The 26,229-nt window shown below is 41.3% G+C and overlaps 1 protein-coding gene and 1 long non-coding RNA gene across 2 annotated transcripts in view; both read left to right on the top strand.

Annotated features, from left to right (window-relative positions):
- Positions 1-26,229, top strand: part of LOC106950650 (transmembrane and TPR repeat-containing protein 2-like) — a 94,753-nt gene that overhangs the window by 14,005 nt on the left and 54,519 nt on the right. The gene's annotated exons all lie outside the window — the stretch shown is intronic.
- Positions 4,326-10,095, top strand: LOC106950652 (uncharacterized). The gene is made up of 3 exons (XR_001425658.1): positions 4,326-4,627; positions 9,478-9,479; positions 10,082-10,095. It is a non-coding gene; the product is annotated as an uncharacterized LOC106950652 (long non-coding RNA).

Raw genomic sequence — 26,229 nt, forward strand, 5'->3', positions numbered from 1 at the left:
GCACATGGCAGAAACATCAGCAGCCGGTTTAATTAGAGCCGTTTCCGGGGGAACGTCCATTTTCACCTTTCCTGGCTTAAAAACTTTATTTTTATTTGAGTGAGTGACTGCTGGAGCCCCAGATGAAAAGCCTCACCTCTGTGCATCTCAGTTTAAACACGCTGCCAGTCAGACACCTGAAACCTTTGTTTAATCTGCCAGAACACGTTAACCTCTAGAATCATGGACCGGTTTATTGTTTTAAGCTTTAGAAACTCGTTGCTCCGTGGTGGAAAAGGACAACGGACCGCTGAGGGCAGGACCGGCTCATCGCTGCACTTCTCAAGACAAATTGGTTCCGTATGAGAAGAAACTAACAAATCACAGCAGATTTTCTTCACTTCTGTCAAACATGATTTAATATCACCTTGAAATATCTGCTGACGCAGCACAAAAATGACTCCACCTGTCTGATGGGGCTGGTGATTAATGCTGCTCCACGTCGCAGCGTAAGGAAAGCAGGCAGGCTGCAGTCATCTTCCTTAGCAACCTGTCCGCTTCCTGGAAACGTGGCCTGACTCTGGACTGTGATTGGTGGATTCAGCTACAGTCAGCAGCTCATTGAGGAAAATAGCAGTTCATTATATTTCCTCAAACTGTGTGTGAGCAAACAGATGACTGGCTCTTCTTAGCTGAAAAAGATTTAGGGGAGAAACTCGATTAAAAAATTTAAAGAAAGTAATTGTAGGATCTGTAATTAATCAAAAAAAAAACAAAAAACAGCCATCAACAAAATAAGCAATGTACTCGATTCAAAAACTGCTTTTTGCTGCTAAATTATTGTATTGACTAAATGCAAACTTGTAATCCTTGTAATGTCAGAATTATGTTTCTGCTTGGGATTTTGTATGTTAAAAATAACAAGAAATGTTAGTTTTGCTAGCCTTATGCCCTAATCCTAAGCATTAGCTCTGCTAGCGCTACAGCACTACACTAACACTGTGTTTAGCAGAAGCTAATGCTAGAGCGCTGACTTGAATTCAAATTATATCTGCTATTCCATATGGCTACAACCCATAATTTACATGTCCTATAATGCCCTTAAAATATTGTGTTTATGTTTCTTGTTGAAACAAAGTTACCGAAAAAAAAGAATGTGAGAAGAAGAAAATGGAACTGCTACGTAAACAGTCTTAACCCTTCAAAATAAGAGCATGAATAAGAATGTCTAACTACTTGAACAATACTTATTTGTGTGTAACAAAAACTTTAACATAGATGTTAACAGCCAAACATTAGCGCAGTAGAATTTATTTGGAAAAACTAATTTATGGGAAGCTAAGTGTGCCAAACGTTTTTAAAGCTAGCAAAAGCGCTGCAGTTAAAAATGAGCTCTGCTGCTAGCGCATTAGTGCTGCTAGCGCATTAGTGGAAACCTTGTGCTACATTTCGTCAGTATCACATGGTGTAATATAGTGTCAGCAGTAAGTATCAGAAACTTTCTGTTCTACAACATTAACTGGGTTTTAGATGTTTTAATGGTTTAGTAACAGTTTTTCTCTCTGACCATCTGACTCTTCACAAATCACTGCACAAAGTTTTCTGAGGTTCTGGGACAACGTTAGCATTCTGCCTCAGTTTTTATGTTTCTGAGCAATAATTTAGTAGAAAACATTTTTCATTTGCAGTTATATTTAATTGGGCATGGGCAAAACATGCTCAAAGAGCTGCTTGCATACTTCATAAACTTTGAACGTTGTAATTATTAATGATGTGTAGAAAATCAGCACTCAGGTCTATTTGAACAGAGCTGGTGTTGAATGCGGCCAGAAAATGTGCGGATTGGACCCGGATTGACCTGCAGCTCAGTCCAGTTCTGGATCACATCCTGAAATTTTTTCTTTTATCTGTTTCGTGTGCCCAGCAACTTAAAATCGCATCTGTCTAGAAGACGTCTGCGTGTCAGAGTTGGAGATGTCTGGCTGTAAATCCAGAGGATGGATGATGGATGCTGCTTGTCATCCTGAACAGATGAGTTGGCAGGAGACAAACTGGCATCGTTTGCTTCCTCAATGAGTTTTTAATCTGCGGTAACAACTCGACATCAGGCAATTATTTGGAAATCAGAGAACCAAACCTCTGGGAGGGAACACAACAGGAATAACTCAGACTGTTGAGATGCTTCAAACTGCAGGTAAACCTGAATATTTACACGTAGTTTCTGGAAAAACCCTCCAGGAACAAAAATAACACTTATAAAACATTTTGTTTTTAAGACCAAGCTAAGAGCTGGATAAGTAGGTGCAGGATTTTCTTGTTACTCACCTTTTCTGAAGACTGTTTTACTTCAGAGCAACTTTATTAAACCTGATTTAGTTTAACACAACACTCTAATTATCCCTTATTCACATTTTGGCTTTTGTCATCCATTTGTTTTAGCACAATTAGCTTTTGTTTTCACGGCTTCTCTGTGTTTTAGACTAAACTTGGCTTTCATTCTCTACAATTACAATCCTCATGAGGGTCGTAATTTCAGCTGCTCTGCTGAAAGAAAAAACCTTTTAAACCATCATTTTCTTTATGGAAATATGAATATTTAGAACAGAAATGGGTTTCATTTTTTCTTTTTTGGCTGATTTGTAATTTCTGGCTTTTGGAATAACACAAAAAGAGAAATAATTACTTTATTTTCATAATTCATAAAATAAATACTCCATTGTACAGAAACTTTGACAGAAATAATACTCGTTTTGTTTTAGTTGAAAAGTTGAGACAAGCTGGAAACATTCAGAGGTTTAATATTAAATGTTTTTTGATAAAACTTTGTCATCATACCAAACCCAAACAAAACTTTTAAATTGTCTTTAACAAAAGCTCATTTGTTTCTTTTCCACATGAACTTTACATTTTGGATAAATATTTCACACAGACGTGAATAAATTTTTCACCTTAAAGCCGTTAGCGGACCTGAAAGACGGCCTCATATTTTATTCAACTGCATTTTAACAGAAATGTAACTGAATGTGAATTCTTGAAGTTTAATAGTGACTCAAACTAAATCACGTTTTATTTATAATATGACTAAAGGAAACTGCTGATGTGACATTCTCAGGTCCAGCAGTAATGCCAACATTCATCCGTTCTCTCCGACTGATTCTGAGAAACACTTTGCAGAAACTCTTACAGATGTTGGGTTTCTTTTTGAACTTTTTGTTGCAGGACTTTTCTTCATCATCCATCAGAAAGCAGATGGATGATGCTGCATCCTCCGAACAGATCCACAGCAAGCTGCTGCTTTTTCTCCCACACTGCGTCTGACTTCTCCGGTTTACTGAGCCTCAATGAACTCCTGGGTTTCTGCACCTCCAGAGATCTGAATCAGATTCATGCTGAAATCTGTCAGCCTGCCTTCATCTCCTCGTATAAATTCCTCCTGAGGGAGTGCTTTCATTACATTTACTGGAGGGAGTTCCTAAAGCAACACTTAAATGTTTGTATTTTTAACATTGAAGTGATCTGCATCAGAGATTTCACCATAAAAATGATCACTGGGATCAAAGTGCCACCAGATGAGGCAAATATTACGTTGTTCTTGGAAAAGACGAGAGATCAAAGAATCCTAACATTGTTTTGATCCAAGCCAGAGAAAGAAAGAAGAAAAGATGAGAAGCAGTTTTCCAGCTGCTTCGACCTCAGCGCAGAAAGTCTGACGGCTCAAAACCACCAGTCAGATATTCAGAAAAACATCTTGTTGAGTTCTGAATGTTTGCTGATGATTTTCTGCTCTCATGTTGAGTGATTAAAAAGCAGCAGCTGCATGCAGACGCTGCTGTGCATCCTGATGCTCCTCTGCAGTCTCTTTACCACGCAGGACTGTCCATTAAAACCTGGAGTGCTGCATGAAATAAATTAGGATTGAAGAGTTGGCACAGCTGAGAGCTTTCACCTTGACAATCTGTAGGGCTGCAGCGATGCAAGTTGAACTGTAGGTGGCGCAGCCTTTGGCAGGTTTATGACTCTGCCCCCCTGCCAGCCTGAGCTTCAGTTCCACAGGAAAATCCACCTGAAGCTCCATCAACACGCCTGTGAGATGCTTTTCTCTACAAAGCTCCACTTTGCTCTCTAACTAACTATATCTACAGATTGTTAGGAGTAGAGCTGAAACAATTAATTGGTTTAATCATGATTAATCAATTACTAAAATTATCGTCAACTATTAGTCATTCATTGAAGTATACAAACTCTAAGAAGTCCCATTTGCTGAGAGGACAACACACCCAAAACTGAACACAAAATAAAAACATTTTGTATTTAAAATGAAAAATTTCCATCTTGTTCCAGAAAAACTCCAGGTTGAAATATTTGGTCACTATTTGCGTTTTTATCATAAAGTTTCACCAGAAGTGCAGGTCTAGTAAACAGGTAGACGTGTTGAGGACCAGTTGAGGCGTTTGGACCAGTTGAGGCGTTTGGACCAGTTGAGGCGTTTGGACCAGTTGAGGCGTTTGGACCAGTTGAGGCGTTTGGACCAGTTGAGGCGTTGGGGCCAGTTGAGGCGTTTGGGACAGGTGAGGCGTTGGGGACCAGTTGAGGCGTTGGGACCAGTTGAGGCGTTGGGACCAGTTGAGGCGTTGGGACCAGTTGAGGCGTTTGGAACGGCTTAGTGATTTGTTACGCCGTCCCTCCTGACGCTGAAACTAAACGACGGCTCCAGTCCTGAGGCGCAGCGGAGTCAGAACCAGCCGTCTGAAGATCGAGGCGGCGTGACGAGGTGGTGAAAACGGCCGCAGCTCTTAGACGGGATGTAAGCTTCATCATCCAACCATTCAACAAACAGTTTGACCAAAATAAGAGACAAGCAGTTTGAATAGATTTATATGGAAGCTTTTCACTGTCAGAGATTGAAAATAAATTCAGTCGCAAAAAACTTGATTTATATCTTATTAAAATCAAAATATTTATTTTCTTTTAAATAAGAAAGTTAAACAGCAAAACCACTTGGAATTTATAGACGTCAGCAAGAAGAAACAGCGAGTAGAAGGAGAATCATAAAGACTCTGAGCTTTTTTAACAAGCGTAATCTGTCAGAGGGACGTAGTTTTATATATCGTTAAAACAAGAAACTATGTCCTTATAATGAAATTTGCATCTTGATATAATGAAATGCTGCTGTTGAATTTATCTTTTATTATTTTCTTGTCACATTCTGGAACAAAAGAATAATATTTTTTTAGCTACTCGTCTTTGTTGGGAATCCTGATTATATTTAAATCACTTTCAAAGACAGAAACTTTATAAAACAAAACTTAAAATAATAATCTTCTGTTCTGTTGGTATTGCATAAAAAATGCAGGAATGAGTTGTATGATATGAATGCATTAAAAAAAACACAAAAAATTTTGACTTTGGCTTTGAAACCAGCCACTCAGACTTTGGCAATATTTGCCTCTAAGTCAGCAATTTTCAGCCAAGAAAGGCGATCGGTCAATTGCAGGGGCACTTTTCAAGTCATAAACACCAGAACAGGAATATTTTCAGAGAATAACTCGCCTGAGGAAAGGCAGCTGAACGCTTTCAGGGAGTAATACCTCACTTTGCACCTCATAAAAGCAGAGGAGCTCACCTCAAGTGCTGCTGAAGATTCCCTACAATGATCTCTGGATTTAAAAAGAGGAGTGAAGGCTTTAAAGTGATACCGTCTGTCTACCTACAGCTTCATCTTTACCCTGAAATGCAGCTGATTTAAAAAACCCAAACCTCCGTCCTAATGGGCTGAACATGCAGCTGCATCTCCCTGCTGGCTCTTGGCGAGTCCCCAGCTGCAGACTTTCTAAAACACTAAAAACTACATTTCACGCCAGAAAGGCAGCAGTCTGGCACAAGTCCTTTACTGCCGAGTTAAACTAAGTGTGTGCACGACGTGGCTTTTGTTTTTCCACCCAGTTTGCATGATTTTCTCTGGCAAACTCCATGAATTCATTTTGTAAAGTGGAAATGCAGAAACGGGCCCAACGGAGTACGAGCTCTTCATTCCTGAAGCCCCTAAAACGTTAAAGTGTAACTAGACCCAGACAAACCATCCAAATTGGTCCTGAAGGGGGAAATCTTTATGTTTCTGTGTAAATTATGACATTTTCATGTTAACTTGCTGAAGTCAGCAATGTTCTGCCTTAATCCGCCTCAGTGCTGCCCTCTTAGGGTTGAATCTTCAGTTGAATTTTCCTCCTGGTTATAACGGTAGAGCTTGGTTGATGCGTCACTCAGACCCGGTTCAGGAGTGAAACCATGTCACTCAGACACGACCCCTGGTGGAGAGTCAGGAGTTGGAATAGCGAGCATTGATCGATCGATTGATTGTTTCTGAGCTTTGCACAAGTGACTCATTTGCAATGTGAACATGAAGTGGAACGGCTCTGTGGTGGTCTGACTGCAGCCGCTTTGCTGCAGGACGACAGAGACTCAGAGCAGCTACTGGACTAATTAAAGTAAAATATCGTCATTTCTGTTTCTGCATAAAACAAGGCAACAAACTTCTGACCAATCACATGACACGCCGTGGAGGCGGACGGCTCTCTGTGAACAAAATAGCGGTTTTCATCACCCGTCTACGTCAGTCAGAGCTGACATCAGGATTACAGATGAATTATGTCGGAGTGTTAATCCCACGCTTACGAGAAAGAAGATTCAGTCATTTTGAAATATTTGGTCACACATGGACAGTCATGCTCTGGAAACTAAAGAAGTACCACGCGTCATATGGAGGTTAAACTGTTTTAAAAGTTGCCTGTGAAGTACCTGACACATAGTCAGGCTACATGTGCAGATAGCCTGACTAATAACAATTGTGTTGCTCTAAAACAGGGGTCCCCAAACTTTTTCCTGCGAGGGCCACATGACTGTTCCCTTTTCTGGTCGGGGGCTGGTGGGGGGATTGGATTACTGCCGACGACGACGACATATTCGCGTTTGTAGATAGATTTTTACCCAGAATGCAAATGGAAAAAAACCGTGAGCGAAACGGTGACTGGTACTGACTAGTATATATTCCATCCATCCATCCATTTTCTGAACACCCTTGTCCCTCAGTGGGGTCGGGAGGGGTGCTGGTGCCTATCTCCAGCTAACGTTCCGGGCGAGAGGCAGGGTACACCCTGGACAGGTCGCCAGTCTGTCGCAGGGCTAGTATATATTCCATTGAGGGAAACTAAGTTTCATATCTGCTCAAGAGCGCCCCTGGTGGTTGAAGAAAAATCCACATATATATATGAAAAAAAACACTGAATGCTCTCTGGTATTGTTCAGGGGGCCGGACCAAATGAGGAGGCGGGCCGGATCTGGCCCGCGGGCCGTAGTTTGGGGACCCCTGCTCTAAAACAACAAAAAGATATGAAATTCCTTAAAAACTATGTAAAACTCCTGCTAAATGAAGATTCTTTATTATTGCTAAGTTTATGGTGTTGGATGTAGAAACATTATTTTATTAAGATTGATATGAGGAATATAAGTGAAGCTTTGGGGTAAATCTTTTCATGATCCATTTTTGTTTTTCATGTTGTGAAGAAAAGTTTGAGCTTATCACCTCGGTGAAATATACTGGTCATACAGCAACACGACGTCCACTGATGCAAACGCTGTAATAACATTTAGATGGATGTCTCTGTCTGCACCTGGGCTGTAAGTCAAAATCCAAAAAGGGAGATGAATTAGAGTTTGCATCATGAGGCCAGAACGTTTTGGCTGCAGCTGTAATTCAGCTTTATAAACGACTGCGAGGCTGAAAGGAATCCTCCCTCTTTCCTGACTTATTTCAGGTCAAACAGGCAGAAAATGTTTTCCTCGGAGAAAACCCGTCCTCCTCTGAACTCTCTTATCAAAGATCTCTTGTTCACAGCGCCATGTGATTAAATCGGCTCAGTGTTAATCACAGCTGCATGCAGCAGGCTTACAGGCTGTTTTCCGTCTTGATTTGAGGTCCATGTTTGTGGCGGACATGACTCGCCCACAGCGGACAGTCTGTAACCAGAGCGAGGCCACGCCGCTCTCTGAACCTGATTAGATCAGCAGAGGATTAATGGAGCGGCCCGGTTCAGTGACACTAAAACAACAGGAACACAAACACTTTGAGCATCTGCTACAACTCCACACGACATCACAACACAGCCAGAAATAACTCACGTTTTCAACAAGTCAGGGAAACTTTGTGCAGACAAGTTCCCCAAAGATTATCAGAGTACAAAAATAAAAACCAGAAAATAATCTTGCTTTTCATTTATATTGCTGTTCTTCATAAAAACTTTGCATTTCTTTTTCTGTTTAATAAAATGTATTTCCATTGGTGGACACATTCTGCTAATGGAGCGAATGTTTCATTTAGCACACTTGGCTTCCCCTAAATGAAGCTTTCCAGATAAATTTGAAAACACAAACTGTCGATGTTTTGTTATCAACTGGTAAGAACTTTTCATGAATCTGTCCAAGAAATTTCTCAAGAGTAAATAAGTGTTTGGTAAAACGTCTAGTCAAGTACCGAGTAACTGATCAAATAATAATAAAAAAGTAATAAAATTACTCAAGTACAGCACAGTAAAAGTACTCTTAAGTAAATGTAACTAGTTACTACCCAGCTCTGACCCATGCTGTGTTATTGTGGGTATTAAGGTTGAATTTAGCATTTTAGCATTAGCTTCTAGTAAATTCTACAGTGCTTTAGTAGAACTAGTTTTATTAGCTGCTGTGTGTTTCTATGATGCAGCTTCATCAGATATATTCATTATTTTGGTTTTTCTGCTACAGAAGCTTTAATATGTGAGTCAGAGGATCACAATCCGCAGCCAGGACATTTCCTTCACACCTCTCTGTTTCATTGATGACCAAAACCAAACCATGAGCTGAAAACAGACGTTCTGTCAACATGTTCCTCTCCAGATTATGGCTTCCTCTCTCCTTCACTGGGAAATGAGGTTGACACAGGGAATTTCTTTCCATTTAAGCCGCCTTAATAGTTAATGCTGTTTTGTCTGCCCCTGGGGCCCTCTGAGTGCACTTTTTCATGAGCTGGCACAGAATCTCATTACCTCTGGAAAAACTTCCCGTGTTCATGTAAAACATTGCAACCTGAGCCTGTGAAGGGCTGCTGGGATTCTGGCTGACGTTTTCCTCCTGAGCAGCAAACACGGCGGGAGAAAACAACCCAGCAGGCCGGATCCATGCAAACACTCAGCTCAGGTGGATCTGAGAGAAGAGTCATAAAATAGTAACCATTTCCTGTTTGCAGTGTTGGAATGGAAATACGATGAAAAAGTATTTGTACTTCTTGAACCTTGTTGTGTTTTGCCACAGACTAAAGTGTATTTTACTGGGATTTTAGGGACAAACCAACACAGAGTAGTGAATAATTAAGAGAAGGTAACATTTGATTTCAGCATCTTTTCTGCAGCATCACATTTCTGCTTCTGGTTTACACAAGTCTGAAATTTTCAAAAATAAAATGTGAGTCAGGCGTGTTTCCATCTGCTGGTGCGGAGCGACTCTACCAGGACATGAAGCGTGATTTCATCAGATGATGACGCTACGCGTGGCTGTAATAAGTGGAAGTTTTTGAATGTTGCCGTTTCCATCAACATTTTCTAATGTGATTTAAAAAATGTGCAGAAGAAACGCTGATGGAAACATGACCACTGTGTCCATCTGTCACAGAAACTCATTAAAAAACATTGAACACAAGAAAATATGAACAAGTTCAAGAGGAATGAATGAATGAATTTAAATCAAAACATTTACAGACTAAAGAAGTAATTTAGTTTAAATCAGTTGTCAAAAAAGTTTTAGGATAATGAGGCTGTGATTCCTCAGGGATCATTTAGATGTAAAATGTTCATTTGGGTACATTGACGAGTTGTGTGTGTGTGTGTGTGTGTGTGTGTGTGTGTGTGTGTGTGTGTGTGTGAGAGAGAGTAAATGTTGTATTTTTATGACCCCATCAGAGTACGTTTCCAGTTAGCCTCCAGTTTACAGCCAGTGGGACTTTTTGTCTGCGGCCTCCAGACTGATGAGCCTCTCCAGACTGTACCTGTCTAACATAACAGTTGGTGCATCAGACCAGTGGCGACCAGTAGAACCAGTTAGACTCTAAAAACCAGTAGCAATGCTTCTCCCTTTCAATAAAAAGGTAACGCAGCGTTTCCTGGATCAGCTCGGGTTTTGTGGGTTTTGCAGACGCCTCCGGATCCTCCAGAGTGAATTTAGCATCTTTTACGTGACTAAACTGGTTTGAACTGGGAGCTCTCCTGCTCTCGCTGTGTGTTAACTGGGATCGCCTCCAGCACCATGCAGACGAATACAGGATCAAGTTATTGCTAAATAAATTATCTAATGCATAGATGTGTGAAAGCCCACAGCTCACTGACTGATTTACACATATTGGCTTTGAGTAAAGAGCCTGTGATTTACACCGTAAACAAATTAATTTGTTCATCCCACTCTGAAGGCCTAATAAAACACAATTTACTCAGCTGAACTAAAAAGTGGATTGAAAAAGTGGCTTGACTGTTAATTGTTCCCATCTGCAGCTCCAGTTTATGTTACTCCACTCAACACAGATTTAGTACGTCAAACGAGAGAATCGTCTGCGTGAGGCAAACATTAGTTCCTGCAGAAAGCCACTGATGTGTGGAGAGTTCGCAGCCACCCATGGAAATCCATTTCAAACATTTTTATGTTGATTCTGTTGAATTAAAGTTAATCATATTCAGAAATGCTTGTATTTGTTTCAATTGACACAAGTGGAAGCATGTGGGACTGCAGCGTAAACATTGTAATTATCTAAATCATCACTGCAGACTGAGAGAAGGTCTAATGTGACTACAGTAAATCCAGTGTTGACAAAATGGAAATGTAATGCATAACATCTAAAATATGCAGCATGGCGCTTTGCTTGTTCATAAATTAAACTTTTAATCTGACGTCTTTTAGTTTTCAGTCTTGAAGACGTGAATAAACTCACAGTGTGGTGAAGAATGGAGGATGTCCCTCTTATCGTCACATAATTGATCAACTCATCATCTCAGCTTTACTGCTCCAAGTTTTAGTTATTAGCTGAATCCTTCAGAATCTGTTATCTTCTTCCGTGTAGACAGAGCTTCTGCAGAACTTGGAATGAGCCTTCCATTGTACTTAGCTTAGATTTTTCAGTGTTTAGTTTATTACAATTGATTTGTCAAACTGCACAGCCATGCTGGTTTTCAAGATTGCTTTTTTAATAGCAATATATTTTCAAGCTAATAAGGAGAGCAGGTTGGTCAACATGTCTGGAAATATAAAGTTTTTCATTTGAAAATACTAAAGCCCATAATGTTTGATTTTTCAGTGTATGCAGCCATTGTCTGCCATGCTGTGTTGCTCTACAGATTTACCTGATAGAAGCTCCTGCTTCGTATGGTTTTATGTGTAAATGATTTGCAGTCTGACTTTGAACTGCATGGGGATGAAGCTGAAGCATCATTGGCATAAAACTGCAGAAACACATTCAGTTGTGTTATAAAGGTTTTAAAAAGAAAATGTCATATTTCGTCATCATAAATGCTACTCTGTGTTAATGCAATGGAGATCTTTTTTCCTTCTCCATTTTGGCCAGATGGTGTACATCTTTCTTCTACTTATTTCCTGTGATTTTCTTCCAGCAGAGATTGTTATCAATAACTGAAGTAATTAGCTGTGTGAGGTTAATTAGTTCAACTAAACTTAGATATAATTGTGCTGCAGAGATTCACCCAGAAAAAATGACAGCCTCAGGATCTTTTCTGCAGAAATGAGATCATGTTCTACTTCCTGTTTTCCTTCATCTTTTGTTTGAGATGTTTGCTGACATCTTTTACTGCAGGTCCATTAATGGATCTCTACGGGATGCCAGAAGCAGCGCCGTGCACAGCTTGTCTTTAATCTGAGCTCATTGGCTGATGTGACGTTAGGAAGTACGGACTCTCCTGGGTTTGTTCTGCTGCTGCTGCTGCTGAGGGTTTTCATGGAATCTGATCTGAAAGCTTGAGAATAATTCCCGTTGGGATGCGGTTTGTAGGTCATTGTTCTGATACAATTTGTTTCTGGTTTGTTCGGGGCGGGATGCATGCATGTGTCTGAATGTTTGCTGGGTGGGGGAGGGGAGGCGTTCAGCGCTGACCCACAAATCCCTCCCTTTTGCCATCTGAGGGGATTATGGAAAACTAGGGTTAGACTGATATAATGCTGTTCTTTTACTCATGCAAAGTCCTTGCTACTAAAGCAAAAAAAGAAGAAATGATTCATCATCAAAAGCTGAACCTTTTCTGTGAAATATCTGCGCAGAGCAATTAAATAAAGTGCTGTACTTTCAGCCTGAGAGGCTTTGTTTTCTTTCTTTCTGGGATACTTGAGAAGGAACGCTGGGCTTGTAAGGGGCCACCTGCAATAACAAATTACTCCCAAGTGTCCAAGAAACATCCAAAAACAGCCCTCCGGATGATTTCTATCCAGATTTATTCATGTTCTGCACGTCTGGGGGTTCCATGCGAAATCTAGACGAAGGTGTTGCAAGATGAGAAACCTACCTGAGGAGAGCTTCCAAGCAAATTATATTCAGTAGCACTTACTGAAGCTGACAGTTTGTTGCTTGGAGAAATACTTGGAGAGAGACTCTCTGCTCAGAATGGTGTTTTTGGCAGACGAGCTCTGAGCCGTCTTTGATCCGGTTCCTTGGGTTTATATCTGGGTGTCGGGTCTTTATCTGACGTGGAGGTGGAAGCCGAGTGATGATGAGCGAGGAAGGCTGAGTGAAGATAAACGGATCACCGTGTCGTAAGTCAGTTTGGATACAGTTGGCTCTTACCTGCACATGTTTCTGCACTCAGTGTGACAAAGCATCAGTCAGCTGGAAATAAACTACAGGATCATTTTGCTGTAAAGCAGTTGGAGATTCTTGGATGATCACCTCATTACTGTTCCTCACTGCGTTGGTTTCAGCCAACATTTGGCCTTCTGATGAAAGACGGTTTCTGTGTTGACTTGTGTTTGTTTTACAGTAAAAATCTTTGAAGTTTTGTCTATATTTCATGTTACAAAGAACAGAGCGTTGCTGAACTGTGATGAATTCTGGATCTGAGGTGATGCTGTTATGCGTTGTTATGCTTTGGGTTTGGTTTATAATTAGTCACACTGAACCACTAAACAGTCATGGATGTTTCTTTAGTCTCCAGGTTTTACTAGTTTTGGTTTAAATGGCTAACACCTGATAGTCCGGTAGACCCGGTCCGATTAGGAACCAGAACTCTGTCATCTGCTCCACCTCCAGCTACTGTGGTTCTCTCTCTCTGCTCTGAGTCAAACCAACCTGTTCCCCTTCTGGCCTGTGGGGGCGCTGCAGCAAGAACCACTGAAGGAAATGAAACAAAACCCTCTGAAGACCCTGAGCCCAATGTCCTTCTCCACTCTGCTCTGTAAACACCACCACTTTAAAACCTGGAGGCTTTTCTCCTGCTAGCAACAGACTCTCAAACCTGCTCTGGCTTTGGTTGGATTTATTTACCCAGAATGCCCTGTGCTGTAGTCCATTTCCTGCTTTTGGAGTGTTTCCTGGTCCACTTAGTGTTTACATGTGTGACTGGTCACTTCATAATCCACCAATCACTGTAAACAAGTTTTAACTCACATTTTAAAACTATTAAAAAGGTGACATTCAAGCAGCTTTTATTATCTATGAGTAATTGTTACAGTTACCATGGTTACCATTACTTATTGTAATCATGGTTCTCTGAGTTTATCCACAGATACATCCTAACTGCAGTTTTCCAGAAGGCTGCTGATGTTTCCTAATCCAGTCTGTTTGATTCCAGACTGAGGCTGAAATCTGAACAACAAACCAATAAAAAACCTTGTTAAAACAGAAATGTGGGATTCATTAAAATTATATATATAATACCAGCTTAAATGTGATTTTCAAAAGCTACATTTAAGCTGACAAATGTATCTAATCAAAATCTATTCTATAACTTATTGAATATTACTACAGCATTGTCTGTGCTTATGTTGCTTTTAGCTGTTCACATGTGTTTTGTGTAAGTTGGCAGGTTTTAGGAGATGCCTACCGACACCTCTTTGTTCTCTTTACGAGTTTCCCTTTTCTCCCTCTGGACTCCAGAAGACCTGAACGTTTCCTGAGAGCTTGAATGATTCATCTCAGAGTAAACGACGTTACAGGGATCAGTTGTTGTTTTGTGTCTTGCAGTAATGAGAATAGATGTGTAACTGCATAGTTTTACAACTAGAACACAAAGACCCTTGTCTAAGAACTAAAAGTGTCCCAGCATGCTGCGGTTTATTTCAACGTATCCCAGTTGAATCCACATGGTTTAGTGAATGAAAACAAGAATACTTTAAAGTTTCTTGGCTACTTGCAGGCCTGTATCACTAAAAGCTGCAGACTGTTGCTTGAGTCTGCATGTTTGCTGCTATTTCTGCTCGGTGTTGACAGATGTGAAGTGACAGTTCAGAGGGATGGCTGGTTGGTTGCCTCTGATTCCCTTTCTATCTTCTGTTAGCAGCAGATAATGCATCTCTAAATCTTCTTGTGTAAGAGACCTTGTCAACAAATCCAGGGCAGGAAGAGATGACGAATGACGCAAGTGTCTGTTCATTCTTCCTTCCATTCCTTCCTGATTTCCTGATCCCGGACTCTTGGGAGGTCAGCGGCTCTTTCTCTTTGACTCTAATTCCTTAAGGAAAGGTTTCCTGGGAAAACGCGTCTCCTTTTCTCATCCTCATGTTGGCAGCTGACCTGGAAACGGTGCAAAGCGCAGGTGACGCAGGGAGTCGCTTAAGAAGAGACGCTGAAGTGCCCTCTGTTTTATTTTAGATGCAATGAAGGACACGGCTCCATCTGCTTCCTGCCCCAAAGGCTGCAGCATTCACAGCTTGACTTTAGGAACAGAACTGACTGAGCAGAAGAAAGAGTCACCACCTTTTCATGTTGTAACAAACGTTTCTGCTGAAAATATTTACACATCTGGTAGATTCATTTAAGGACACGTTGAGCCAGACATGGGTGGAAATGAAGAGGAGAAAATAAAATCCAAAGATCTTTATTTAACTGAAAGTTTGCAAGACAGCCAAGTAAATTAGAATTTATCCAGAAAAATGAACTTAGGAGAAGCTAAGTGTGCTCAATGATTTCAAAGTTAGCAAAAACGCTGAAGTGCTTAGCAGAAAATCAGCTCTGCTATTAGCTCGTTAGCCCCTGGTCTCCATACTTTGTGAAAATACTGAACCATCATTAAAAATATATAGATAATTTCCTAATCACATTGACAAAAGGTACAGCATCGGTTCAACATGGGGGGCATTAAATGACCCACAGCCTAAGGAACAAGGTTAGGAAACGGACCCAGTTCACTCAGCAGGTTCCTGTTGTTGGCTTCATCAGTCAATGAGCCAATTAGGAATGCATGGCACACCTATTTGTTGAAGTCCCTCAGGAAGCCGTTAGTTTCTCAGGAGGGTCTTCCTTTCCTCCACTTCCCTCAGATCCATCCGTCTCCCTCCTCTTGTCTTTGGTTCTGCTGCACCTGTCATCTCTATTGTCCTCCACAGAGGAAGAGTGAAGCAGGCAGCCATGCTTCTGTGACCTTTTTAATGCACATCTTCCTAGGAAGGGGGTGATGGGTTTTGTTCCTTGGACTTTTCTTACCAGGTTGCAGAGCAGTCAGTAAGAGGAAGGCGTGGTTCCCACCGCTCGCTGGATGTGATTGTGGACCACACATGGTCGTACTTCAGGGCTCACCAAAACCCTGAGCCTGGGTCGGCGGGCACAGGCACCGGGTCCCCAGCACTGCCTCCTTCAAGCAGCCATAAAGAACCCTCCAGCCCTTTTGTCTGCTGGCTTTCACTACGCCTGAGCTCCTCTGGGCCCTTTGTCCGGCATTCTGGGGGCCGGTGCCTCCGAGTCCACTCCCTCAGCTTTGTTTGCTGCACCTACAATATGCCACCAACAAGTATTTCAGAAATGTAATGAATGCATTTCTTTCTGTTAGCCTGAATGCGCCAAAGTAAAGAGCGAAGTAAGGAGGCTTGTGGTTTTCTGGGCCTCTCAAGGTTTTGCTAATGATTGTTGGTATTGAGCTGGGTTGATCATGTGGATTATTCATTGGGTAAAATTCAACCAGAAAGGTTTTTTTCTTTGACAATGTTTGCTTCAGGTTTAGTTAATTTCCTTCATTTGTGGTGAAATTATAATTTAACTATAATGTCATGCTTGAATGGATTGAAAAGGCCAGAAACAGGCGTCAGAATAATTGAAAAGTAACATGCCTCATGCCACTCTGTCTTTATTTTAAAGTTATAAATGTTTTCATGAGGGCTTATGACGTTTGCTTCCTCGATATGTTTTCTGTTTGATGATGTTCATGAGGTTTCTCCGTCACACCCTGAGACTTTAGTACCATAAAACACACTGGAAAAAATATATTCTATTTGAAATTCAGCATATTCATTTTAACAGAGGTTTTCATTTTGTTTATATCATAATGAGTTTTTTCCCTTATCATATAAACAGTAGTTATATATTTGTATTATGCCAGTGCTTCTGAATCATTAAAGAACTAAATCTTGTTCTAAATGAAGCTGGACTTGATTTGGTCCACATTTTGTCAGATCTGTATCATCGTCAGCCTCATTATTCTCACAGAAAACGTCTCAGCTCTGCTACACAGCAGCAGTTCAAACCGTGTAACTGCTTCAATGTCATATTGTAACTTTAACCTTCCTGACTTTCCAGGCATCTGCCTGTTATTATCTTTAATGCAGTATCAGGGTGGGACGCTGTGTCATCAATTGCCTGATCTTTAATCGTAAATGACTCTTAAATTGGATCGGCATCTGGGACAAAACGATTCCCAGCTTTTCACTCGGTACTCATGACTCAAATTGGGCTGATCTCCTCCTGGAGTTACTGAACGCAGGTCCTTCAGACACACTCAGGAACCAGAAAACAAGCAGCTGTGTGTTTAAGCCTCGGTTTCCCTGAGGAGAGCAGCTGATTAGATTACTATCGTGTGATACCTACTTTTAGATGAGATGCCCATAAAACACACTGATTTCTTCTCATTCTGTCCCAGTGGTTCTGTTTGGCTCATTCCACTGTAATTTGAATGATGGTCTCATCAGGATGAATAATTACTTTGCTGCTGAGGTTTTTTAGTTTGGACCTGTTGTAGGAGGGATTTTCTTTAGGTTCAGGACGGTCTGTGTTAAATGCTTTTAGAAAATCCAATACTGCTGACGGTTGCAGAATTGCTGCATCTTAGTGCAGAGTTCAATTTAGCCCAACAATGGGAACAGAAGAAAATTGCCTCTGAATGTTATTGCTTGAAAGGAAAAAAGATTAGCTATGGGGAGCCTTTGTGACCAAATGGAGGACAAGTTGCAGAGGAAACCTTCCTGTTGGAGGAGGATGACTCTTCTGTCTGAAGACCTAAACTATTACCTTGGGTACAGATATCCACATGTGACCTGCTTTCCTTCACTAGCTGTGTGCGCAAAACGTCGATATTTTCGATATTTCTTTTTGTTAATCGCTAAAAATAAGAAATGCAATTAAAATCATGTGAATAAGTCTGTTCACACAATAAGTGAATAAAATCATGGTAATGATGATGTAGACGTCGACATGAGATGTTTTCAGCCATCGGAGAAGAAGTCAGTCGACGTCTTTCAGCCGTTGGAGCAACAAGCTCCTTATTGTAGTCGGTGAATTTACGAAAGAGTTTTGGATTCGACTCTTGGATGATGAACTCAGCTCTTGACGGACTCTACGATGCAGAACCGTCTGGTGGAGCCAGCTGTGTCCAATCAGGCCAGCGGCTACAAACAAGCATGTTGTTGCTGGATGCAAACTGCTGTAATTCATGTGATGTGAAGAATTGTTTTCACTGCAGTTTTATGAAATTAATTTCACTGTGATGAAAAAACCCACCTCATCCTTATGCAAAAACTTTTTATCGAAAAACATGTTTTTCAAATTGGTAAATTTATTTTTATAATTCCAACGTGTCATTTTTTCATCAGTGGAGACTCAGCATGGCTGCCATCTTCACTCAGCTTTTCAACCCTAGTCTCAGTTTTATGGGTGTGAGGTCAGAGCTTTGGGACGACTTTGTTGTCCTTTAGCTACTTTATGACCACTTTAGCTGAATGTTTGGGTCAGATTTAACTTCCTGCCTTCAGATGAGGCTTCCATCCAACTGTCATGTAAATTTTAAGCAAACATTTAAACTGCAGCAAAAGAGAGAATGAGAATTATAATTTATACTTCTATAGACTCTTGCATCTATTGGTTTGGAGTGAACCAGCCAAACTACACGAAGCACAATTTCATGTGTTTCTTCTCCTTTTTAGCGTCTGATGCTGCCTTGCTAGCTTCCCTTTAACCTCCAAACTGGACCGCACCGTTCCAGTTTCATGAGGACACGTCTCCACAAACTAAACTCTTTGTCCCTGCGAACATTTCCAAAGCGTTATCTGGCTTTGCCGTTATGCTTCTTCCTCTCTGAACGGCCTTTCAGCCCATGTAGCTACAGGAGCCGGTGGACGTTTTCTCTGTGAATAATGAAGCTCTTTGACCAGCTTCACCAGCATCTTTGCTTTTTCTGTTCTGACTCATTTGCACATTTCTCACCCGTCCAACTTGGAGAAATAAAACCCAAATGAAACGTCTGCCTTCTGCATTATACCAAAGATAATAACAGCGAACTGCTCAGCAGCTCTTCAGGAATCATCTGAGCGCGTGGAGTTATCTCGTGTCAGGCCAGCGTTTACTGCTGCTGATTTAAGATTCTGCTCTTTGTAAATGGAAAAGTCAGTGGAATACAGAGTCTGTAAAAAGCACAAGCCATGGTTTCAGGGGTGGTGCGGTTTGGGTGATTTGGTGGCTGTAAATTGTTAAATGGGCTCCTTTGCAAAAATGCAAATTGACACCATGTGGAAGACAAAGCATTTAAAAACACGCAAGAGGCTATTTGTTCTCCTCTTGGACATGTTTATAGGTTTACGAGGCATTGCTCTCACGCAACGGCAAGCTGCACTGGAGATATTTAGGTTAGTTGTTTGTTTTCCTCTCCTCTGCTCAGCTGTCTTCCTGGTTTAAATGAACGCTGAAACTTTATTTACCAAATGGAAGAAAACGGTGGACTTGAGGTTTCATTTTCTTTTGCTGTAATAACATAATTATAGTCTCATATTTTAAGTTAAATATTGTTTCTAAGTTTCTCTGATTGGCCTTTTTAGAAACGATTTGAGAGCAATAAAAGGTTAATCAGTGTTCAGGATGCTGATCAGCTGTTACGGTCACAATGTGCTCCTGATCTGATCTTATGGGTCCAGTGAGAAAAGGAAATGAGTCAGAGGTGGGTTATTCATTCACACCTCCCAAAACAAACCGGACTTTCTAGGCAAACGGACTGGAGTTGGATTAAAGCGAACTGAGCAGGTCTGGTGTGAATGCACCATTAAACAGCAGCAATGGTTTGATAAGGGCTCCATTGCATAAGACTCCTCTCTACCGGACACCAAGTGTCCCATTTCATGGTTTCACTGAGGTGTTGATATTAAAACGGAGACACTGCTGCAGTGAGAAGAACAGGTAGCAAACAGCTGGTTCAAATGTAGCAGCTCTGAGAGGTCATTAACGATGACTTCTCGTCTTTCCATCACTGCTGTTTTCAGAGGAACTTCCTGCACTTTATCTCCCTGCAGTAAACCCCTGTGAGCTCTGCTCTGATGTCCCCTGATGCAGGCTCATGCTGCCGGCTGCGGCTCGTAAAACCTTTTCCTTGCAAACAGGTTTAGGTAGAGCGACAAGCAGAGTGCTCTGTCTCTGCCTCAGACATTATCTCTGGCATACAGGCTTTCTGCGGGTCCATCTGGCTCACACAGGTCCTTCTGACCCGCTCTGCAGGTCAACATCCTCTGAACCCAAACTAGAATGTAAACAGGCTGCTGGTATGAAGGGCTGGATGGGCCTTGAATGAAACGCAAACACAAGAGTAACCTCCCCTCGCTTGATCTGCCTCTCCATGTGAAGAGAAGCACCCTGAACACGAGAGGAGGAACGAATCAAACAAATTTATTACCATGTGGCCAGAAAGGTCAGACTGTGACAAAAGCCTCCTGTTGTGAGCAGGAGAGCTGCAGAGCCCCCCCCCCACGCCGGGCCTGAGTGACTACCTCAGCATTAGACATGGGACAGGCTGGGAGGAAACAAACACGAACTGGAACCAGTCCCACCACTGAAAACCTGCCGTCTCACTGGAATGGAACGTTTACCAGTTTGGATGCGTTTTCCAAATTCCACTTTTGCAGTCGGGACACAGTTATGTAATCATTAATTATAAATTCAGTTACATTTAATCATCTGAGTTTCAATCTGTATTTGTCCTAAAACACGTCTTTCTTGTAAAGCTTTAGTTTTAGTTAAGTGGTTAATAAGTGAATATTTTATTTAGATGAACTATTTTGAATTGGCAGTGGTAAATGCAAACCTCTTGAATTCATTCTAATGAGTTATTCTGTAACTAGATTCACTGGTTTTGGTTTTTGTTTTAACTCTCTGACCTGCTGCTGCAGATTCTGTCAGATTGTGATTGTTATATATACATATAAAAGATAAAACTTTCGAAAAAGGATTAAAGGAAAGAGTCGGATTAGCACAGCAGGATCAGAGAAATTCACTTTAACTCTGAGGATCTAAAAGGCTTCCAGATATGTGCCAGAAGAGACACTTTGCTTTACTCTGTTCATCCTTCTTGTTATCTGCTGAATGCTTTGCTCTCTCTCAGCCTGGATTGAGCCAGTGCTGTGCAGGTTTTGTTGGCGTTAAATGCTTATTACAATCGAACTCCAGTCCGTTTGCCTAGAAAGTACAGAGACAAAAACTTTCCGGAAACACGAAGCGGGATACCCTGGTTTCTCCGTTTGCACTCTAAAAATACGCCTGAGCCGCTTTGTGATATTAGATCTGGGTGATGATGACATATAACTCACAGATGTTCAATCACTTTCACCAAACTTTCACCAGACTGAATTTTATTTTAACAGATGGAAACAAATGGAAATCTTTACATGCCTTGTATTTTAAAAGCATTAGAGCACAAACTTCTAGACTGGATCAAGTTTACTTTTTTTGTGTCTTGAGATGTCATGTGTTGTGAATTGGAAATAAATAAATTACATATATGTGTGTGTGTGTGTGTGTGTGTGTGTATATATATATATATATATATATATATATATATATATATATATATATATATATATATATATATATATATATATATACACAGAAATTAATCTAAACTGGACCTTCAATCGTGGACCAGTAAACAGTGTTTACTGTTTTATTGGCAGGAAGGATGGAGATGTTTTGCGCTGTACTGGTTTAACTGGACCCATAATAAATCTGCCTGGTGATCTTGTAATGCAGCAGTTTTACATGAATTAGGAGGATTTACGGTTAGGATTTGAAAATCAAATCTGTCTATTTCTTTCATGTCTGCTTCTTCCTCCTTGTGTTTTCTGGTGCCAGATTATCAGGAACCCTCTCCATGCTTTTCCACAGTGGACCCCCACCGAGGTGGATTAGATATAAAATATAACACAGAAAATAAAGTTTAGGGAACTGAAATCCCTTGGAGTAACACTACTTGGCACTACTGACTGGCATTTGCAAAGTGGCCAATCCAGGAGCAGCATTTATTCTTATTGGTGCCGATTGGCTGAACAGTGGAGAGAAGAAAGTCTGTGATACTGTAGTGATAAGACGGTTTCCACTGTGTGCATTGATGCATGTTAAGCTATATTTGGTGTTTGAACTATTAAAACAAGAAGAGCATACATCAGTGACCTCTTCCACCCTACACTGGGCCGACCTCCTCTGTGTTTCGGAGGATATTAAAGTCGTAGTTTGGTCATGCAGCTTTTTCTGCCTGGTTTCTCATCTTGGACTCATTGAGTCGCTGAGTTTGGAAAATCCTGATGACGTGATGACTTGTCCTGGGCTTTCAGTCTTTTTCTAATATCCGGCCTGGCCTCATGTTTGCTCTGGTTGGTTGGTTGCTGCACCAGCAAATCAATCTTTTCCTTATTGGTGCGGCCTTTTTTTTAATTTTTTGTACCTCCATCCTAATACTGCATTCATCTCATGACTGAAACTTGCTTCGCTGACAAAGTGGTTTGCTCTCTCTTGATTATTTCTCATCATAAATCTTACTGTGCATTTTTTATGGACTTGGCTAGAATCTGCCTGAAAGCAAACTTTCTCAAATTAGTTTTTTATTGTGAACAAAGAAACTCCTTGTCATTCAATGAATAGTTCTTTATTAGTAAGTTACCCTTTACTTAGAAAGCCCAAGCTTTTGGAAAGTTACCAACTGAAAAATGTCTCTGCCTCAGTCATCATTGTGACCAGCTGAGCAGGAACGACGGACTGAGCCTCATGAATGAAATCCAGACACGCTGTGGAGGGAATGATGGCTGCAGCCTTGAAGCACAGCTTCAAGAAGAAGTAAAAGTTTTTCAGTGGCCTCCCTAGTTAGAGGCCACATGATCTTTTTGCTCCTGTGGGAGTCGGTGTAAAGGCTGGCGGTTTGGGGAGGAATGTGCTCCCGGCTGGAAAACACTCGCAGTCCACACAGAGGTCCTTCCTGCTGCCATTTCTGCTTAGAGCCTGATCCGAGCCAGCAGCCCAGAGCTGGCCTTGCTCTCCAGATGGCCTCCATTCTGGTACAGGATCAGGGGATGATGGTGATGATGGTGATGGTGATGAACATCCACATGGATTAATGATTTGCCCAATGGTGGACACCAAAATTAGCTATGCTCACCCTAAAGCACTAATCATAAACATCAGTTCTCATGTTAGTGATTAATGAATCTGTACATCTCATGTTTGTTTGGAGCTGCTGGACAAACAGTCTTCACCCCGTCAAAATAAGAGCATGGATATAAACATCTACTTCACGAATTCCCAAACCAAAACTTCTACCCAAATGTCACTTTACTTACCTGAAAGTTTACAAAACAGTCAAGTACATTAGTGCTTTAGAATTTAAAACATGATTTCTTTATTAATTAGCTCTGCTATAAACGGATTAGACGGACCCAGCACTGGATTAGCCATATGTTCAGGGAGCTGCCTGAAATCCCTGCTGTAGGTTATAATGCAAACGATTCTCATTTATCTGCTGAGTGAGTTTAAAAAGCCCGTCTTTATTCTCCGTTACTCGGCTGTGAGCCTGTCAGGTGCTGCTTGGATCTGCGACACATGAGCAGAAGAAAGTCCGAGCAGTGAAACGTGTGCTTGGCAGCTCATCATGCCAGGATGTAAGAGCTGCTGGCTTCTGACAGCCTCACTCTGCCGATGTGTTCAGCTTGGCTGCCAGAAGAATCCGGTGTGGTTTTTCAGCAGCATTAATGCATCTAGCTGCAGTGGCTCGGCAGCACCAAGCCAAGCTGAATCCAGAAAAGCTTTGACATGTCATGGAACCATTAGAGCCTCATATGAACCTCCTGGGCTGGAATAAAGACCTCACTTGACAAATAGACTGAAGAAAATGAAAGGCATGTCTGAGGATGGAGTAGAGAGCTGAGCTGCACCACCTCCATCATTGAGACCAGAGAAAATGCAGAAACCCGATTGGCTGTGTGCTGAGGAGCTCAGCAGTTTGCTCCCATCTCCCTGCTGATTGTTGCAGCGCTCTTCCAGGCTTCCTGCTGGCTACTAACATTTGAGAGCTACAATTTCTACTATTTCACCACATTTTATGATTTGATGAATGCTGCAATCTATGGTTGGAGATCTCTGCAGCATCCCAACAGACTAAGAGGGATTTCACTTTCATTATGACCGAAGGAAGACGTCACTGGGTGTTCTCCATGCCTGCATTTTGAAATGGGTCTGTAACCAAACATCACCCATAAATTTAATAAAAAATCATTTTGAATACAACAAAGTGCTGCAGTTTAAAGGTTTGCAGGTTCAAGATTTTTACTGCTTTCCAAAATCTTAGACTGAGCGTCATAAGACTGTTGTTTTCAAGCTGTCATGGTGATGCTCGTTATAGAAAAGTGATGGTGCTAAAGTCTTTATGACTGTGTTGAACTTTGGTTTCTGAAGTCAAATGACCTTCTGCATTGGCCACACACACGGTTTATGATAAATGTTTATTTCTGCTGTGTTTTGAAGGCCGCCTGCCGGAGCGGATCAGGTCTGCAGCTGCAGCATCGGATAAGCTGAATATGTTTCTTATGAAGGAGCTTGTCCTCATATATTCTCTTATAAATATTAAACTTTGTGTCTTTGGGAGTAAAAGATGTTTTAAACTCCAAGTTAGAGCTGACACTTATTGCTCTCTTTTTTCTTTAAAGATTCCTAATAAGCCTGGTGTTAAAATTAAGACTATTTCATGCCCAGCAGTAGCTACTTCTTTGTCACAGGAAGCCTAATCTACTGATCTGACTAATGATAGGCCGGCGCCGGCAGCTGAGCGGTTCACACTGGGAGGGGAGACGGAGAGCAGTAACTCACATTAACTTTGGAGAAGCTGAAAACCCACTGGGCTGACTTCTTCTGCTGCTGGTGAAAGTTCAGTAAAGTTCATTTTAGTGACTAGGTTTTTACAGACTAGGTTTGAAATATTCTGCTTTTGGGGTAGAGCAATCCAGTCCTTGTTGAAAGAGTCTTAGACTGACACTCTAAGTGTTGAAGTTTTTAAAGTAGATCAAATTAAAGATACTATTAGTAAAGTAGAGAGACAATAGCGGAAAAACTTTAGCCGTCTGCTGATTCAGAAACCAACTTCATGCTTGGTGTGATGATGGATTACAGGAAACTCAGTCAAAAGGACATCATGCCGTCCAATGGATGTCGTTACAGATATTGCATCTCAAACATTTTCATTTCTAAAATTTGGGTTAAAGAAAAACAAGAAAACTCACTTTGGCTACCAAGGCTAATGCTAACATATCTAAGCTAAATGCCAGAATAGGAAGAAGGAAACCCAGAGGGTGACCAGCCTCAGCATGCTAGTCACTAGCTTCTCCAACGTTAACGGTAGCAGGGATGGATGGATCTGACCTCCTGCAATAAGGAAGTAGCCACCACTGGGTGTGCAGTAGTTCTAGTTTTGCCAATAATCCTGAGCTATGATATTAGTGCTCGAGAAATAAAATTTTTTCCACAACATGCTGCACAGAGAACCTTTTCACCCACGTTATGCACAGTTTTCTGGTGACTCTCCTCCACATTCCAGTTGTTCAGAGACGCAGCTGGTCTGTAGCAGCATCATCCTGACTGAGCAAAGCCAGAGTCAGGTGGCGTGCTGCAGGTGGGGCAGACACGCCGTGCTGCAGGTGCAGGAAAATTTATGTTTGTTCACATTTGGAAAAATTCAGATTGTTCATATTTAGAGTTTCCACTTTTATCCTGGTAAGAAATCAGGATATTTCATTAAACTTTCACACTAGTTGATGCTGTATTTAACAATCTGAATCCTCTGGAATATGAAGCCAGCTGCACTGGGCCGATGACCGATGTTTGGTCTGCTGTCCTTTTAATGCAAGCGAGACACTGCTGCAGAAGTTATAGCAGAAAATGTAGCAGTAGAGAACAACAGAAGTTTAATGATCAATTTAACTTTCTTCTTGACAAAGGATCGTATTTTAAAAACCGATTCATGTAGATTTAATTTAAAAACATGGCTGTCTTATTTCATGCATTCATACCTTTAAATGTGTTTAACTTCACTTCTCTTTCCTCTGATTCAATTTTTGTCCCACATAATAAAAATGTGATGAATTGCATGAGGAGACCCCCCCCACCACACACACACACACACACACACACACACACACACACTTCCACCTTTTCTCCACCCATTTCTCCTTGAGCTAATTACGTGTGTAAATTGTGACTACCACAGGGAGATTACAACCTTGTTCGCTCGGTTTGTTATCACTTGTCATGTGTCATTTATCAAACTTGCAATTACAACACCTCCGCTCGGCTTCTGCTGCAGCTTCTCTCTCACAGGGGGGCTCATTAAGCAAATTGTAACCATCATTGTCTGAAAGGAGAGCATGATGGGCGTGCTGCTCTGTCAGAGAGCAGGAAACGTTGGACAAGGCCTCGCTGTCTCTGTAAGGACTCCTGGAGAGACACACACCCTCCCTGACCCC

The sequence above is a fragment of the Poecilia latipinna genome, unplaced genomic scaffold, assembly GCF_001443285.1.
Source record: "Poecilia latipinna isolate Pla-1442-1.1 unplaced genomic scaffold, P_latipinna-1.0 Scaffold414, whole genome shotgun sequence".
NCBI lineage: Eukaryota > Metazoa > Chordata > Actinopteri > Cyprinodontiformes > Poeciliidae > Poecilia > Poecilia latipinna.